This window comes from Lytechinus variegatus, chromosome 2 (assembly GCF_018143015.1).
Source record: "Lytechinus variegatus isolate NC3 chromosome 2, Lvar_3.0, whole genome shotgun sequence".
In the NCBI taxonomy this organism is placed as follows: Eukaryota; Metazoa; Echinodermata; class Echinoidea; order Temnopleuroida; family Toxopneustidae; genus Lytechinus; species Lytechinus variegatus.
The window spans coordinates 59,197,609-59,216,009 of record NC_054741.1 but is presented as its reverse complement, the minus strand read 5'-3'; the positions used below and the strand labels follow the sequence as shown (position 1 = coordinate 59,216,009).

The 18,401-nt window shown below is 37.1% G+C and overlaps 1 long non-coding RNA gene across 1 annotated transcript; it reads left to right on the top strand.

The window, feature by feature from the left end:
- The first annotated feature begins 703 nt into the window (after positions 1 to 703).
- Positions 704 to 10,466, top strand: LOC121408497. The gene is made up of 3 exons (XR_005969046.1): positions 704 to 1,058; positions 9,117 to 9,184; positions 9,663 to 10,466. It is a non-coding gene; the product is annotated as an uncharacterized LOC121408497 (long non-coding RNA).
- Positions 10,467 to 18,401: the final 7,935 nt, after the last annotated feature.

The following is an 18,401-nucleotide window of genomic DNA, read 5'->3' as shown; positions in this document are numbered from 1 at the left end:
GGGTGAACACAAAATAAATTAGAAGTTGACAAGATGAAGTCCAGATCAGCACTGACTTTACTTTCCAATCTTATCTTCTGCCAATGTACCCACATTGGATAATCATAGAAATCAACCAATCAAATATAAGGAAAATGGTATGAACTATAAAATGAACTAACCCTATTTAAAAATAAGAACCAATCAGAGAATAGAGAAGGGTGATCATGAGTTAAACTGAATCCTAATGAGAATTAAACAATAAGACCATGTGGAGTGGAAAGCTAATGGAAAACCAGGAAGCATGACTGAGGGGAAACTGAATGAATGAATGAAATGCAATGAACCTGTGTTGCTATGTGAGATGTATTGTGGAGATGGAATGAAAGATGAGATCATGACAATGTATGTGGATTGAGAGGATGGAAAGAAGGATGAGATGAGTAGGAATGGAAATAAACAAGTTGAATGTAAACAATAAAGTATGGAAAGCCAAATGTAAGAGTAAAGAGTAAAATAGATAGACCCAGCAAAATTTACTGTTACAGTATTGTTTAACTTTGCGGGCTGCCGATTTAAAAAAAAATTATCAAACCAAGATGAAATATGCGTACAAGTGCATGTATTACAAATAATAAACCCTGAAAACAACCATTATTGAGAATGAAAAGCTAAAACTACAAGGCAAACCCCGATTTTTTAAATAGGCGTCTTATATAGGCCCGAATTCACAAAGGTGGATTCTGCAAAATCCACGGATTAATCCACGGATTTTGTTGAGTCCACAGTCCACGGATTCGCTTTTGTGATTCACAAAGGTGGACTCGACCGAATCCACGGATTCTACCAAGTCCATTACGTCACGATTTCGAGTCAACTGTTTGGGGTGGTCTGAAACAGTGGACTCCACAGAATCCGTGGATTCTAGGCGTAATTGGCCAATCACAGCGCAGCATTTGGGTACATCTAGCTAGCAGACAACAACCGCTGGACGATAATTTTGCAGCAAAATTTAAGGTGGAAGACTGGACGTGAAAGTGGTGGAAAAAATACATGCTGGACCGAACTCCGAGAAAATTGTGAGTAATTTGACATATTTGTTTGATGAGCAATATTTTTTGTAACTTTTTTTATGCATTGATTTGTGAAGTAATGTCCGAATTTATGTCATAAATGCATGTATCTTAGGTACGGTCGTGAGAGTCGAGTTAGTGAAAAAAATTCTCGCGGAAATGGTTTTGTGTAGCCCCATAAGTGCATTTCTGTGTTGGTCTTTCGCGAGCTCTGTGACACGGCTAGACGTACTCGTTGACGTTAGACGATTAGACCCTTGACTTGTTCCCCTTTTCACTCGGTTCTTCCGAAATTTCTGATTCCCCTTGACCCTGTCGCTGGATTTTCTTAGATCTACATGGTCTATATTACTCTAGCTTGCATGCCTGAAGGCTCCTGGAGAGTAAAAATCAGTCGAGTTACATGTACCGTACTCGACTACGCCCACTCCAAGTACCAATGAGGTCCAAACATTAACATGTATGGACATCATAGGCGACATTACCCAAAATTATGGGTTAGACAATTCAGTTCTGATTTAAAACCCAAGACTTTGGTAAATGTACGCCTTAATACAAATTAGAGTTATGCGATATGACTTTCATTTGGTGGGAAGCCTTTAAATACTTCAAAAAATGAGTTGAAATTAAAATGAATTACTATTAAACTTACATTTCAGGCCCTTTTTGTTGATTTTCGGTGAGCGTTCCACACAGCTGCGACGAGTGATCAACTCCGAAGTGATACGCGAACTGGTCAGCTGATCGGTCAGGTGATCGGTAGATTATCTTTTTGTCAGACGTTCATAATTTATGTAAAGCGTATCAATCTTCAGTATCTTGATTCCAAAGTATCAGTATTGCAGATAAATGTCATTATTGATTGGAATCAGTGGCGGATCGGGGGGGGGGGGTGGGGGTGGGGGTGAGCATTTCTGCCCGATCCCCCTATTGAGATTTGTAGTAAATATTTTGGAATTAAATACGTTGTTCATACTAGTTATGCGACCCCTCCCTTATGATGATCACAGCATTATTTGTAATGGGGATATTTCGTTCATATTCTTGTCTCTTCTTTCTCTTTTTAGCCTTTTTTTGCTTGTTAAAACCTTTTTTCTTTTTTTTTTGGGGGGGGGCTCGCCAAATTTTACGTGGGTCAAAATTACCTTCATTTTTTTAGTGACATTTTTTTTTCATTTGTCCAGTTCTACGCGAGACAAAATTACCTTCGATCATTATTATAGTTAAAAACTTTTTTTTATTTTTTATTTATTTTTTTTTGGGGGGGGAGGTTGCCAAATATCACGCGAACGTTTTTCAGCTTTTACTGTTTTATTCGACTTATAATCAAATATTAAATGGGGCTTACCACAGTTTTTTTTAAAGTCAATTCATAAGAATATTCCTCCTCGGGATTTGAGCTTTCTTTCATGAAATATCAATTTTTTTCATGATTACCAAAAATACTTAAAATTTTTTATCGGTGTATGCCTATAAAGCTTTAGCTCATGCGTTGCGCCTGCCATATTTTAATGCTGATCAACTTTATGCTTTTAATGAATTCCTAAAAACAATAAATTCTCAGATCATCAATTTTGTCGCATTCGAATAATTCGATTGCGTCTCTCTATCAGTTTTGAATATTCATAAAAAATATCAGCTCGTGCTTTTTGCTCATAATATTTTGATTAGTAAATTCTTCTCTTATATAATCGAGTCGGATAGATAGATAGATAACTAGAGAGAGAGAGTTGGGGGGGTCCCTCAGCTACTTGTCCTCGCTTATTTGTTATTATTTATTATGCTCATGTTGTGAGAGCTTTGTGTTTTCACATTTTTTTCTTTTTCAACCTTTTTATTGTCTCGGAGCTTCCCTCTATTTCTTTACACTATATAATGTAGTCCTTTTTACCTCATTGTTTCAATCATTGGCGGCGGAAGCCCCAAATTTTAGGAGAGGACAACCTAAAAAATTTTGACAAGCAAAAAAAAAAGGCTCTCAACCCAAACATTTTAGGGGGGGGACGTAGGAAAATAAATTGACAAGCAAAAAAAAAAGGTCAACAACAAATTTAGGGGGGAACGTCCCCGCTTCCGCCGCCTATGGTTTCAATTCTTTTTTTGTTCTCATTTCAATGAAAACATCATTATTAAACTGACGTAGAAGACTTTATTACGAAATTTTGACATTGTTTTGTTTCATTTGTTTGGCTTTCTTTTTTCTTCTCATCTTCTTTTTCTTCTTACTTTTTCCCTTTCCTTATTTTCTCTTCAGTATTTCATTTTATGAGGTATCCGCCAATTTATACAACACCAAGCATATAGAGGCGGATAATCAGTGAGGGAGCATGACGGTGTGCCGCTCTAAAAAAAGGAGGAATATTGGAAGAAAAAAAAAAGGGATGGGGAAAAAATAAAGAAAAAAAAAGATGATGATGGCAATGATGATGATGAAAATTATCTTGGTGATGATGATGGTTGTGGTGACGGTTGTGGTGATGATGATGGTGATGCTAATGATAGTGGTGATGATGATGATGACGAGATGTAATTTTGTTATTTTGTCTTTGAAAAAATTAAGTAGTGCAAAGTTGAATTCATTTAAAGTTTATTATGAAAATAGCAGAAAAAAAATTGGTATGCGTTCGAGGAAAATCCATCCCCCACCAATTTTTTTCAAAGGTAAGATTTTTTTTTTGCCCGGGGGGGGGGGCCACTTCCATTCACGAGTGGATACCATGCGCGACCATGGGGTCTCGAAAAGCACCCTAAACACGTAATTTCCATATTCTGAAAATGCACCCCCTAACAAGTATTGGCGTGTGAAACCCTACCCTTAACAAGTATTGGAAACAAAACGATACTCTTGGCAAATATTCCCTGAAATGAACCCCTAAACAAGTACAGGAATGTTTTATTGTTACGGGTCCTTCGGTCGTCGGCTTTACCTTATTTGGTTTAGTACGACCCCACCTTCTACACCTCGCGCAAATCGGACTCTAAACACGAAGTGTTGGAGCAAAAAGGACATCCTTTATAAAACATTTTGATTTTGTTTTATCATCCCCGCAAATTAAACCCTAAACACGACGGTTTTCCTAGCGAATTAATAGATACCCTTTTTTCGTTATTTTTGTGTTTTTGACACCCTTATCACGTTACGTAGGTAACGTGCCCTATCGTGAAAAGGACATCCTTTTTACGTGTTTTTTTGGTCGCGCATGGTATCCACTCGTCAATGTAAGTGGCCCCCCCCCCCCCCGGGTTTTTTTGTGACGGCGTAGGCCTTTGCAAGCAGCTATTATTATGGTAAAAAAGTAAATGAAATGTCAAGAAATACATGATAATGATTTTTATGGTACATTTAGTATATCAATTCATACTTGTTATCAAAAAGAAAAAAGTGGGTCGTTACGGACCATTAAAAATGGGAAATTTGGGCATTTTATATTTAGGATAGAGCAACTGCTCGTTATAGACGTCACAATAAATCAAGCATTCTAAATTCTATCAACTCCATTTTTTGTCAAATAACACCTTCATCGATATTTTGAATGATTTTTCTCATATTTTCATCATCTTTTTATCAGGGTGAAATTCCCCTTTAATTTACAAAACAGATTCGCAAACAATATCAAGAGTAGTGGGAGGCAAGGGTGGAAATCTAAGGTAGGGGACCAGGGGCTGGAAAACAGGCAAAAAAAAAACAAAAACAAACTAACAAAAAAAAACAAAAAGGAAGGTTTATCACCCCCAAAAGAAGGTCGTCTCGTCCAAAATACATGTTTTACTTCGATTTAAATGATGTAGGCCTATTTCTTTCCATCATATATAAAAGAACAAAAATAGTAGGGGGACATTTGATAATGTGCCCCTACTATTTTGGGTTAGGGGGAAGTGTCCCCCTGGGATTTGCGCCCATGTGGGTGGGGGGTGTTGCACCTCCTTTCGGAATCATTATGGAACAGTGTGAATAGTCGCTGTGATTTCGATCTCATACCTATAAAAAAAATAGAACAGAAGAACGCCTTGACCACAGGCCAAAATGCCTAACAATTTTTCCGCGGCATTAGCGACTCTCGTAAGGGGCGCTCCATTTATAAATAAAGTTGCATGTGTAGCTGTCTATGGCGACAGAATTTATAGCAGAATTGAAGCCAGAAGCGTGGGAATTTTCAAGAAAATTCAAGAAAAGAACCGGTCAGTACCGATTTAACAGTACTAATCTAATTAGTTACATGTATTGAATTATAAGAATATTCAATTTTTCGTGAAACAAAGCTTAGTTCTAAGCTAGGGCGGCCCAAATGCGCGTGAGTGGAGTCCCAGTTTCTTAACACGGGTAAGTATTGCGGTGTCGCCTAGAGTGACTACGCCTAGCCTGGGGCGTTGTGGGGAGTGAAAGTTATATACTGTACGTAGCTCACTCCCCACTAACGCCTGGAATCACCGTACATGCCTTTGCGTGTCGGACAGGATTACCCATGGTGAACCTAGACCTAAATCACCAATTTTAGTTATATAGTTTTTCGCCCAAAGTTATGTACATGGGCAAGTTTTATGTTTACCCCATTTGAATAGATTTTTGTTACTTTTCATTAAATGAATAGTCGTAAAATTGAAAGAAGTTAAGAGCAAGAGCGTTCACTTACCCCCGTCTGTTTATGCCGCCATTTTGATTTCTTTTGTTATGATACCTAGATACACACGCGGTAACACGCGTGCAGAGCTGCAACTTAGATTTAAAAAATACTTGCATTTGTTAATAAAAATCCCGATTTGTAAAATATTTGTTTCGGTTGATAAATATCATGAAATAATTTATATGATATTTATCGATAAAAAAAATATATTTTGCGATTCCTGATATCTATCGGCAGATGCAAATAATTTTTTAATCCAAGTTGGCGGTTTGACTGCCAACTTGGAATAAAAAAATATTTGCATAAATTATGTCATGATATTTATCAACCGAAACAAATATTTTACAAATCGGTATTTTAATTAACAAATGCAAGTATTTTTTAAATCTAAGTTGCAGCTCTGCACGCGTGTTACCGCGTGTGTATCTAGGTATCATAACAAAAGAAATCAAAATGGCGGCATAAACAGACGGGGGTAAGTGAACGCTCTTGCTCTTAACTTCTTTCAATTTTACGACTATTTATTTAATGGAAATTAAGAAAAATATATTTAAATGGGGGTAAACATAAAACTTGCCCATGTACATAACTTTGGGCGAAAAACTATAACTAAAATTGGTGATTTAGGTCTAGGTTCACCATGGGTAATCCTGTCCGACACGCAAAGGCATGTACGGTGATTCCAGGCGTTAGTGGGGAGTGAGCTACGTACAGTATATAACTTTCACTCCCCACAACGCCCAGGCTAACTACGCCTACGGTGCACTCAGTGAGTCAGTCTCAGAATGATAATCAGATTCAGAACTGACAGAAGTTCAGTTAGTAGGGTGATTCCATACGTGTCGTACGGGACATTTAGAGAACATTTGACAGTTTTTTTACAAGAAAAAACTAAAAATATTCCAGTAACTATAGGTGATCATCAAGTACTACCAGAGTGTTAGAAAAACCAAGACTTAACATGACTTGAATTCACATCCTGTATAATACAGATTTAAAATAGTAATGTGTCGTACGGACGCAGAAAAAGTGGCTTTTTTAGAAACCTCAAGTTTGTACTCAAAAGTCTGTGAGTTGGGCAGATAAATTTCATAGAAACCGAACTCAAATTGACATTCAATTACCCAAGAACAAACACATCTATAAAAGAAAGCAAAATAAACATTCATGAATAAATAAAGCAAATTATAATTTTCGAGAACATTGTGGCGTACGGGACATTCAAAATGTGTCGTACGGGACATCTCTAAATTGAAGCCAAACTTTCTTACTTTATGTCTCTTTGACTTCTTCAATCACATTATTTGGCTGATGATAATGATAATCCTATCAAACTAAGACACTCATTAGGTTAGAAACCGCTATTAGCTGAATATTTCTGTCAATATATCATAAACAAAATAATGTGTCGTACGGGACACTTGTGTGTCGTACAGGACACTTCTGTGTCGTACGGGACACTTGTGTGTCGTACGGGACACTTGTGTGTTGTACAGGCACTTGCGTGTTGTACTGGGCAGCCTGAATAAAAAAAGAACTTTTTATCAATCAGAAGGAGCATTGCCCCTAAATTCTTCCCTTTTTATGAAAAATCTTTTAATAAGTAGTCATTCAGGACAATATAATTAAGTAACCTCAATATATACAATCGGGAGCAATATGTTATAATTTTTTTCATGATGGGAAATGTACAAGTGTTCACAGCATTTTTACGAGCTGAAAAACTTGAGGTTTTGTGTGAAGTTATATTTTAGTGAATTAATTGATGATTTCCAAACACTATTTAAACAATTAATGAATGAAACTTTGTGTAAATTATGGGGCTAAAATGTTATAATTTTTATATAAAATGTATATCTACATGATATATGTCACAACTGTCACTTGTAATTCCACAAAATATTTTTTTCTAAAGAAATGCGGTTCTACTTTTTCAAACCCATCTGCATTTCATGAAACCATATGGTTTGTCTTATTTTCCAGATTTTTTTTACAACTTGAAAAAAGTAAGGAGTATCAATACTGTATATAAACAAATAGTGATCATCAAGGGAAGTCCAAATAGATGATCATGATGATTGATATGTATTTTTTTTACATCTTATAATAATTCCACATTAGCATGCAAGAGGAAGTCATCTTCCAGGCTAGGTTGAAATAATTATAAAGGTTTTCTTTTCATGCTCAATGAAAAGAAATTAATCTGCTCTGATCAGTGAAAATCACCAGTTTAGCTGAAGGGATTCACAAAAGAATAAGCCTACATGAAATCAATTAAAATGTTTAGAATCACCTATTTCATGTTCTATGGAGATACAAAGTACTTTTTCAGTTCACTTTATGTTAAAGCAATTAAATGAATTCAAATATGCCTACTATTCATTGTTTCTGAATCCAAATCCTGCAATTAAATGCATTATATATTGTGTGTCGTACGGGACATGTCCCGTACGACACAGCGTGTGTCGTACGGGACAACTTTTAATAGGACAATAATTGAAAAATGAAGGGCAGTAATTAGATCCTTATGGGATAAATCGATCACCCATGAGTCAAAGAAAGAGAAACTGATTTTATGAAATTGCATCATCAAAAATAAAATTGTAGGAAAAACTTTTGCATTGTCATGTGTCGTACGGGACATTGCCAAAAATAGGTTCGGAAAAATCAGGGCTGCCCTTATCATGGATCATAAAAATGTTGTAGATATTATTTGGAACCATCAATGATATATTATTCTATTGACCTGCAATATTTTCAATCTTCTCGTGCTTTGCAAATCATTGTTTCAGGCGGTGTTTGTACTTGACTATTCAATTAGCAAAATTATTGAAAATTTAAAATTCCATTGTTCCCCCCAATTAAAACTATATCTGTCTTCAGTTTTGGTTAAAACACATAATTTTCATAAAATTTAGGTATCATAGTAAAATATTACACTACTTATGACTTATTGAAAGCATGTTTAAATTTATGAGATTTTTGAAGTTCTAGTGTGGAATCGCCCAGTACTATCATAGTAGCCAGGTCCATGGTACTATCCATGGTCATGATGATGGTCATGAGTAAGCCTACTACGGGCCGGCTATGAATACGTATGCCTAGACTGATTTTTACTCTCCAGGGACCTCCAGGCTAGTCTTTTCAGCAATTTTGAAGATTTCATTTGAGATGATGAATCGTTTCAAAGAAAATAAATTTGGGAGAGCAGTCATGTATTTTTATTTTAGCAAAGAAAAAAATTGGCGTTTTCAGAGATAAAATAGGGGATGTCCTTACAGAGATGAGACAATTTTCAGATTACAGATTTTAGAGAATTTTCTCAAACTGTTATCTCAATGACTGATGACTGAATCTCATTCTAGTCTCATGCTCATCTTTCTTATGACTATTTTCTTTGCCATTGAAACTTAACCCTATGTCATTTTCATTTTCTATGCAGAACAAAAAATGGCAGAAAATCACCGTGCTCATTTAATGCATCTTGATCGTGTCAACAGCCTCTGAGAGGTAAGCTTTGTTTCAATTGAACAGTAAACCAATGCAGTGCTTTAATATTGCAAAATATTTCCCTTTTTTATAACTGACAAAATTAGGACTTGTTTCTATATGGAGGAGATTCTGATTGAAGCACTAGTGATGAAACCAACATGGCAAATTTTCGTTCCTACTTGCACAAGCAGTGACAATTTTCAAGATTTAAAAATGGATGGAGTCAAAATGAATGAAAGGAGTACAGCAATTCAAGCAGCAGATTATTTGAAACATTTGACTTGATGTATGCAATGCATATATTAATGTAAAAACAAAATTAGGAAAAGAAAAACAAACTTAATCCTAAATAGACTGGGCTATTTCCATACTGTACCTAAGAAGACTAGGGGGGGGGGGGCTGAATGTTAGCAAACCTTACCTATTGTTCAGGGAATCTTGAATTATCTTTTTTTTCATGTTTGTCTACTCTAATTCTTTTTCCATGTATACACAGATAGCCAACAGGCCCAGACCCTGACGGGATTACAGGAATGAATGAATCCTTTTGAGTTGTACATGGATGAAGCCTTTCGAATGCGGTATCGCTTCTCAAAAGAGACTGCACTCCATCTCATCAACACGCTTGAGGGTGATCTGAGGAGGAATACAGAATGTAGTGAACCTCTACCTGTTGTCATAGGTGTCATCGATGGGACTCATGTCTACATTAGGAGTCCTCTTGGGGAACAAGCCCTGTACTTCCTTAATCGGAAGAACAGGTATTCCGTCAGTGTGCAGATTGCATTTGTAGTAATAAATGTAGACTCTGTTATGCCAGTCTGAACTTTTGGGAAAGGGTCGATAATGTGACTTGTACTCCTATCATCATTCCAATGTCACTAAAGTATAATAGCGGTCATTGACTATTTTTAAGCATTGAAATTTAGATTGTTTTATTTAGCACCCTCTCTTTGTAATGTACTGTACAGTACTTATTTGTCCTTTAAATATGCTCTTGAGCATTTTCCTTACAAATTCATTTATCTTGATATTAGATGCTACAGACTAAGAATTTAAGTGAGTCTTTCGATAATTGTGTTTGATATATCAACATATATACAAAATCATATAATTCCATCATATTTCTTTAAGTTAGAGAAGTGTGAAAATCATTCAGACAAAGACCAGATCCTTCTAACTAGGTTTACTTTAAAAATAAATACTCACTTTCTTACTGTCATGCTCTTCGTGTATTTTTCAATTGATAATACCGAAGTCATATATCAATATTCAATAAATACTTAATCATCATACAGTGTGATGAATATTAGTACATTAAAACCATAAATATAATATAGTATTACCCTATCTGACGTCTGAGCTGGACATTTAAATGTATTGCCCTAGTTTTCATGAATATTGATAATGAGTCAGGTACTGTATACTATATTTGTTTTTCTTGGTCTTTATTGTACAATGTCATCCATTGCAACATAATTCCTAATTTATGAATAGATATGTCTATATACAGTTTTTATGATATCAATATTCAAACGAATTTTCCCAACCACATCAACAAATCAAAAACTTCTGTTATTTCTTTATCTATGAGTATTTAATATAATCTGCAGTACTGCTGATACAATATAAACCCCTCAAAAAAAGTTTGTAAATCTGTGTTTGGCAATTTCTCCCAACTCCCAATTTTATGTAATGCATATTTGATATCATTGTTTTTTCAACGAAATTTGTTGGGGACTCTTCTGATCATAAACAGCATAAAATAAATACATTTAAACCAGCAAAGCTAAAAATAATCATACATTTATGATTTTTGGTTGACAACATAATTTGCATTGATTTTGTACACGAAATCACGCTTGTGAGCAATTTCTTGTCTGACATGTTACGTAATTTTGGAACCGCGTACCCGGGTGGCGTAAAACTGGTCTCATAAGTTGCGCAAGACTTGAAAGTAAAAGTCAGCGAGCACGTTAAAAAAAATTCGCGCTGCGAAAATATTGCGTAAATCATTGAGGGGGGGGGGGCTCCGAGGCCTGTATAGGGTTGATGGTATTCCATGATAGTATGATGTATATAAATTAAAAAAAAATAATTTTTACATGCATATCACTTGACTTGCAGAAAAATTAATTTTAACAGTCATAATCTATGTAGTCATAGTTAAATAATCATGTAAAGTGTGGTTATTCATGTGTGGAAAATGTGACAAAATAATATATTAAACTGTTGTCTGTTATCAAATTGAATCGATTGTGCTTTGAATTTATTCCAGATGTTATTTCCATTCATAAGAGTGATCATGGTGATGATATGTTTTTTGTGTGTGTCAAAATCAAATATAATGCTTGATATTTTAGATTAGGTGATGATGTTTAAGTATAAAGGATTGGAATGTCTGAAAACGTTATTCATGATTAGTTTCCTGATTGTATCATGATCATGGCGTGATTCAAAGTGAATTGGCAATCAGTGATTACCTTGTTCTTAAAGATGGATCCAGTGGTGCTTTAGTGATGTGGAATTGGTTGCTGAAAAGAGGATTGTGTTTCTCAGTTAGATATCTTATCCTGTCTATCTGAGATTAACTCGATTAAATAATGGATTTCTGCTTTTTGCCACTTCAGGGCCATGGTTGATCAGGTGCAGCTAGCTGATGATGTGCTTCTATTTTTTTTTTGTGTGTGTGTAAAGATACACAACAATCAATGCCAGCAAACATAATTCTTGGGAGATGGGGGGGGGGGGGGGGGGTAACCAGCAAACATTTATTTTAGAATAATATTTTTTGTATATTGTGTATATGCTGCAGATGTTTGTTTTCATGACACTGAGCATGCGCAGTGCAGTCTCAAAAAGGGGAAGTCCCTAAATTTGATTGAAAATCCACGGTTGAATCCGTGGATTTGGTTGAGTCCACGGTTGAATCCATGGACTCAACCGTGGGTCTGGTAGAATCCGTGGATTTTTGAGTCCACTGTTTGTGAATCACAAACTGCAGAATCCGTGGATTTTCCAGAATCCATGGACTCAAAAATCCACGGATTCTAAAATCCGTGGATTTTGCAGAGTCCACCTTTGTGAATTCGGGCCATAGATGCTTAAATAGTACGCATAAGTGTATGGGATGAAATTAAGATGGTATTTCCGGTCACTTTATATTTCAATTTTTGAAGAACTAAATAATTATTTTCGAACGCAATTTTTTCTGGGCTTCATTTTTGTAACATATCACAGACGCAGGTGACAAGTGTGACCTTCTAGCTCAGATTTTTTAAAAGTCAAACCAATGTTAACCAATCCCTTTAAGCTCTTGCAGAATCAGCTGCAGACCACTGGTCACCCATATTCCCCTCACTGATCAATTAAAAAAAAGCATCCACATGTACATTTATGAAACGTGCTGAGTGAGTAATCAGTGGCTTTCTTTTGATATAAACCATGGATGGGTATCTGCGTAACATCATCTGAATTACAAGAATGCACTGCCATCCTCCCCCGAAAACCAATTATCCAAACTACTACAGTTGGGTAAATACCACCCATTTTATCACATAAAACATTTACGACTTCATTTCCAGGTTCACCCGTTCACCTACGTGTACATGTACACTTGAACTAAATGGCTTACTTCATTTGTATGTATTGTATTAAAAAAAACGCAACACATGGAAATTATGACCGAAGCTTAACAGGGCTCAGCCACATCCAAATACAAGCCCATGCCCGCCTATCTATATCCATTAATTTCCACTTGACCCCTTCCGGAAATATTGTTTCATCATTTATATTTCCGCTATTAACATTACTAGCAAAATTATTATTACAATTGTTGCCATTCATGATATAGTCGATATCATCTCAGTTCCAACTACTCACGGGCAATCTAGGCTCCTGTACTATTACTCTTCAACCATGAATAGTAATGTTTCATTGTGTTGAAGATTGACAAAGCGCTATATAAAAACAATCGCTGCTTGCCGAAACCCTTGAACTTGCCCCTTCCAAAAGAGAGCAAAAATATTGCAAAGTATTGGTAATAATACTATCCAGATTGAGGTAGGAGTTCCATGCTAGTTCGCATTGGTGAGTGCATGGTAAATTGACCGTTACTGTGTTTTCTCGAGATTTAAAACTCAAAAGCACTCCCAAACATCGACATCCATTCCATACAAACCTAATTCCAAATACCTCCTTTCAAGGCGTATGAACCGAACCATTATTGATGCTTCAAGGTGTAGATCTTGGGATATTTATTTTTATATTTCATTATCAATACTACCAACTCTATGGTTCCTTTATTTACCGTGTTTGTTTTCTATCTAGCTAGGCCTATCCCTTTATTTATTTTATTTAGGCCTATTTTTTTATTATTATTTTTTTTTTCTTTATTTATTCATTTTTTGTTGAAAGACTGAGAGAATTCCATTCAATCACATTTCAAGCTAGCCGGACAGGGATAAATTCGAGACCATGATCAGATTAAATCAAAGAGGTCAACATTTATCTTTCAAGCTGATTTATTGCGCATACTATAGACGGCCTTTATGGTTTATCTGCCAGCTGAACCAGGGCCTAAAACAGACAAGTCCAGTCTATGGCTACATCTACTCAGAAATAGAACTAGGCCTAGCCTAACTTCCATTGTGAAGTTGATATTAAAGATGTAGGCCTAGCTGTAGGCTGCGCACAGAACTGGCAGTGGACTGGATCTGACAAAGAATTGACTTTTCCCATTCAATTTGATTTGAAAAAGCTCGAGCATTTCTCCAATTGCAAAAACGGCGTCTTAGAATTAGGCCTAATTCTGGTCCTAAATAGATATTCTAACCCTATACGTATCAAATCTGGCCAAAACTATGAAAATGAATATAATTTAGGCATTGAGATCTTTAATTTATCCAGATCTAATCTAGCCTACTTCTGACGTAGAGTCTAGACTACCCAAAAAATCTAAACAACCGGCTTCGGAATTACAATGAATCAGAGTTATTGGCCAAGCCGGGCACTACGTAGTAGTCCTGAGTAAGACCAGGTCCATGCCAGGCTAACGTTAGGCCCGGGCTCGATATTTATTTATATTTTCACCTATGCGGCAGTGGTAATACCACTAATTTCTTCAGTTTAAACGACGTTTGTACCCAATTAGTAGGCTTATGTATCAATCCATTCTGTATAAATTTATCTGAATTGGCAGCAATTTCAAAATTTAGACCCCTAGGCCTAGACCTTGATCCACAGCCAAGTGATTAAAATTAACTGCAGGCTAGGTCCACATCTATAGGCCCTAATCGCTAGCACTTGCATTTTCCCTGGATCTGGGACTAAAGCCCTGGTTGAATTATCACTGCAAAATGAGCGAGATGTTAATCTAGGCCTAGCGTTATTGTCAGCTGTATTCCCAGGTTCACCCCCTGAGTTACCGTCGAGTTAACCCTCATTCTATTTCTACTAGTTTCAGGCACAATAGGCCTACTAATGAGAATGACACAAGTTCACCAAAGCCAGAGGCCTGCATTACAGGCCCTAGGCTGGTTAACTCACCGGATGACTGGTGGCTCGTCGTGGGTTAACGTGGGTGGGAGGTGGTTGCTTGTTGAGAGCTCTATCTCTGGTCCATCGCGTAGCGAAGGCTCGAACCCCCCCGGTCTGGTCGGCTGCTGGCTTGCCGGGCTCTCCGTTGTGGCTCTCGTTGGACGTTGCTCGTAGTCGTACCGGTACCCGTACGGTACTCTGACCGCATAGACTGCGTGGACGTGGGCGTCTCCTTGAACCTTTGGCTCCTTTCCCCCTGCCTCCTCTGCTGGTTGATCCTTTGTTTTCCCATCTTGAGGCATTGATTATTTCATCGAACCAGTCAAGTTTTGATGTCTGCCGCGATAATTATACTTTAGAGTCGACCGTCGAAATTGAGGAGCCAGTATCGTAATGTGGTCGAAGTTAGCTTATCGATCTGCAGTGTAGCTGGCCTACCTGCGACTAAAATTGAGTTATAGTGAATTCACTTGTCAGATGTCTCCGAGGCCGAGGTATAATAAATTGGTTCCGTAGATCTGTCCGAATTAAAGGACTAGGCCGAAGCGAAGATTACCGTATAGGCCTAGGCCTATAACTTTAACCCATCACAGATGTACGGTATCAGTGCCAGTGGAATATGTTCCGATGTTATTAGGTTAGAGTCCGGCTAGGGTTGGATTTAGTTTTCCGTGTATAGATCCAGATCGCGATATAGAGTACCGTATATCTCCGTGCATGGGGATCGTGTTTCCGATAAATCCGAGTAAAAGGTACCGTGGTACCACCGTGATCATAAACAAGTGGAATGCCTCTGGCCGTCTCACCTGCATCACGCAATTCAACATAGCAGCAGTGCTGACTTTGAATACTACTCTAACTCGCACAAGATGTTCAGTGATACATGGTTACTCTTATGTCCACTTTTTATGAACTAGACCAATAAACTTACAGAGATATGATGGTTATTCAACAAAAAAACCCAACATGGCCAAAGTTCACTGACCTTACATGACCTTTGACCTTGATCATGTGACCTGAAACTCGCACAGGATATTCAATGATACTTGATCACTCTTATGTACAAGTTTCATGAATCAGATCCATAAACTTTCAAAGCTATGATGGTAATTCAACAGATACATTCAATTCGGAGAAAGTTCATTGACCTTTGACCTTGGTCATGTGACCTGAAACGCGCACAGGATGTTCAGTGATACTTGATTACTCTAATGTCCAAGTTTAATAGACCAATAAACTTTCAAAGTTATGATGGTTATTCAACAGACACCCCCGATTCGGCCAAAGTTCATTGACCCTAAATGACCTTTGACCTTAATCATGAGACCTGAAACTTGCACAAAATTTTCAGTGATGCTTGATTACTATTATGTCCAAGTTTCATGAATCAGATCCATAAACTTTCAAAGTTATGATGGGAATTCAACAGATATCCCCTATTCGGCCAAAGTTCATTGACCCTAAATGACCTTTGACCTTGGTCATGTGACATGAAACTCTAATAGGATGTTCAGTAATACTTGATTAACCTTATGGCCAAGTTTTATTAACTAGGTCCATATACTTTCTAAGTTATGACGTCATTTCATAAACTTAACCTCAGGTTAAGATTTGATGTTGACGCCGCCGCCGTCGCCGTCGGAAAAGCGGCGCCTATAGTCTCACTCTGCTTCGCAGGTGAGACAAAAATGTCTTTCCCGGACGGAAATTAGAAAGTGAATGACTCGATTTCATCCGCGCTGATCGCGCATTCAGAGCATTGGCGCATTTCGGATGTGTAAAATTACCGCGCACGCTTTAATGTGATACCATCAACGAACGTAGAGGGCAGCAACACACAAGCGTGTTGCTCTAAGGAAGGTCAACTCCGCTCGAATTTTGTGACCACTCTAAAAAATAAGGGGGACTTTTCGGAAATTTGTCGAGTTGATTTTTTTTCAATGTTAATTTTTAATATTTTTAATGAACAATTATTAGGTCGGTTATTCTAGGTAGAAATATTACAAATATTACTTTTATTTATTTAGCTTAAATAATCATGATTTTGACATTTTTTCTCATTTTGGAATATTAAGTCTATGACGAGGATACCTCTTATCTCTTATTTTCCTCTGCTGAATTTCGCTGCACCTATAATAAATGCATAGACAACTACCGTAATAATCGAGGTCAATTTTCTGGCCTGGTTGCGCCGAGTCTGGCCCGGTCGCGTAGCTACTAGTAACGTTGATGATGCGCTCGGGCTTCAGTCGACTCGCCTTAGATCTTCTAGCAACACAATGACGTCTAATTTGCCTGGTCTGATTTGAAGTGCAATTGCTTCAGGGCTGATGTTTATCAACGATGATTGTTCAAGGTCAGATTTCAAATTTTAAATTGCATTTTACTTTTAAGTCTATAAATCTTCATACAAGGCGCCGAATCCCCGAAATCCGGGTCTAAATTTCAACTTCGAGTCCGAGACTGGACGGCGAAAAAAAAAATCATGCATCGGATGCATTGCATTGGCTGCGCGCTGCAGCTGAGCTAGCTGCACAGCCAGGCGCTTGCGTCGCGTCGAAGGTCGATAATCATTGAACAACCAAACTTCCAAAGCCAAATTAAAGCTTGAATAAACGGCCACCTATTCACATTTTCCCTGGTTTTCTTCAATAATTTCTAAGAAAAATCAGCCAATTCTGGGAAATTGATTGCAATGTTACATCGTTTGCAGAGTGCCATCATCGTTTTGCGTTAGACCTTAGTTATACTTAGATCTAGGCCTAGACTAGAAGAAATGGGAGCTAGATAGATTTTACACCATCTTAATTTATGATTTTGGGCAGAAAGTAGATTTGATTGACAGCATCCATATCTTAATTTGACCATTGATTCTGTGCAATCAAAGACTTTTACATAATTTGTTTGCCATATTGCAAGAATTGGTAAATTTTTCTGGTCCTACATGGCCTGGGCTTGGCTGGCAGAACACGTACTTTTTTGGAGAAATTTCGAAAGTGAAAGAGCAAAGTGACTGAGCTCGTCGTGATTTTATTTTTATGCATTTTCTAACTGAATTTTAAAGATTTCATGCCTAACGGTAAGGCCTAACGGTAACTTTTCAACCATTAAATCTTCTAGTTCTAGATCTAGACTTTACCCTGTAGGCATTTAACGGACTAAAAAAAATCATAACTAGCGGCTAGCCCATGCAGGCTGGCCTTAATTGAACCAAACTTAGCTTGCATGGACCAACCCTCAAATGGTCTAGATTTAGGCGTCCTATACTATAAAGACAATGTGGAATTCATCTGTTTTGAGTTTATTATTTAGTATTTTTTATTGTTGCATAGAGATAGACTATCTCATACCAACAAGTCGTGCTAGATCTATATATATTCTAGATCTACTTAGATATCCAGTGTGGAACAACATCTTCAACAAACAGATCGAGACTGGTCAGAGCATTTGTCTAGTTAGACAAATAAAGTTAGATCTTTAGACTTGGGTCTATCGATCAACTAGACAGGAATAACCGTCGTTTCTGGGGATTTATTCAACAATTTCTGACATTTTACTATAATCTCCATCGGTGAGTGAGCCAGCGCAGTTCAGCAGAGCAACCAAAATACAGAGACTGAAGCTTTTGGTTTATCGATCAACATGATCAAGATCTAGGTTAGATGTAGACTTCACTTATTACTGATTGGAATGTATT